This window comes from Etheostoma spectabile, chromosome 23 (assembly GCF_008692095.1).
Source record: "Etheostoma spectabile isolate EspeVRDwgs_2016 chromosome 23, UIUC_Espe_1.0, whole genome shotgun sequence".
NCBI classification, from domain to species: Eukaryota; Metazoa; Chordata; class Actinopteri; order Perciformes; family Percidae; genus Etheostoma; species Etheostoma spectabile.
The window spans coordinates 3,665,361-3,666,912 of NC_045755.1; the positions used below are offsets into that span (position 1 = coordinate 3,665,361).

Consider the following 1,552-nt stretch of genomic DNA (forward strand, 5'->3'; position numbering starts at 1 on the left):
TATTCCACAAGTGTCCCTCGTTTAGAAGACGTTTCCCAGCTAATCCTGGGTTGGACTGACCAAAGTTGGAGAAAGAGTTATCTGGCTGATGTGATCTTACCTAGCTACTGAGCATGTGCCACTCCTAACAAAGATAGCATAGAAGTGAGATGTCTCACTCTGTAGCTAACAGTGATGCCGGCAATGCATTACAAAGTCTAATCTGAACTTTTTTTCAGTAACGAGTAATCTAACTATTTCCAAACCAGTAATCAGATTAAAGTTACTTATCCAAGTCACTCTGCGTTACTACAGTATTTTTGTCATTTTCCTTAGTAAAAATATATGTCTTTGCTTTCTTCTTGCCTCTCGGGGAGAAGTCACGTATACGACAAGTCACGTTTTCAGCATGAGGACGGTTCACGTGTCCCACGCAGCAACACAAACGTAAACAACAGCAGAGGGAGGAGAGAGACGCGAGTTTTCTATCTGGAAATACACTCGCTGTTTTGAGTTTGTGTCAGCTAAAGACGGCGATATTAAGGTTGGTTGTATGCTCTGTGCTGGTGACGACAAAGTCCTTTCTAGCCACTGAAACACTACGTCAAATTTGACGAAACATTTAGAGTTGCAGCACTGCAGCCAAACATACAAAGTAAGCCCCCCCCCCACCCCCCACCCACCCAAACAACAAAAGCTGGACTTTGGTGCAAAACCAGTAAGTGGGGGAGAGTTGAAGAAGTTGGTCGGGATATGCATAATATGGGCACTTTAAGTCCTAATGTGTGGTTGTTGCAGATTGTCATAGATATGTATTTAAATCTGCTATAATCAATATTTATCAATCTTAATTATTAATTGTTTTGTGGAACGGCTTGCTTGTAGTGATGAACCCAATTATCACCCAACGCTACACTTCCACTCAGTTCTATGTACGTGTTCTGTACATTGTGGCATCTCTCAGCTCGTTATTTTTTTTTTTTTTTGGCCTGCAACTTTAATATTTTGATTCAGTCTAATCAGTGTTGTTTCCAGTCGCAGCAGGGAGATGTTTTCTGAACTAAAAGAATAAAAAGCTCTCATAAACCCACTGTTCAACACCTGCCCAGCGCCAAACAGCAGGCAGACAAAGTTAGCAGACGGTAACTAAGTACATTTACTCAAGTACTGCAAGTACAAATGTGAGGTACTTGCACTTTACTTAAGTCTTTTCTTTTCAAGCCACTTTCCATTTCTACTCATTTCAAAAAGAAATAGTGTACTTTTTACTCCACTACAGTTATAAGACAGCTTTAGTAGATACTTTACAAGTTAAGATTTTGAACACAAAACATATAAGAAATTATAAATTAAACTACCTAACAATATAACGGGCTACAACTCCAGCTGAAATGATTACACCATTAAACACTTGATTGACAGCACTGTTTGGGTTGTTTCCAGTTTTCTGTAATGTGAGTTCTTTTACTTTTAATACTTCTAAGTACATTTTACATACTTGTATTTAAGTCACAATTACAATGCAGGACATTTATTTGTAACAGAGTCTTTTACATTGTGGTATTAGTACTTT

The 1,552-nt window shown here is 38.5% G+C and overlaps 1 long non-coding RNA gene across 1 annotated transcript in view; it reads left to right on the top strand.

Moving 5' to 3' along the window:
* Positions 1-1,552, top strand: part of LOC116672827 (uncharacterized) — a 174,131-nt gene that overhangs the window by 124,259 nt on the left and 48,320 nt on the right. The window lies entirely within an intron of this gene.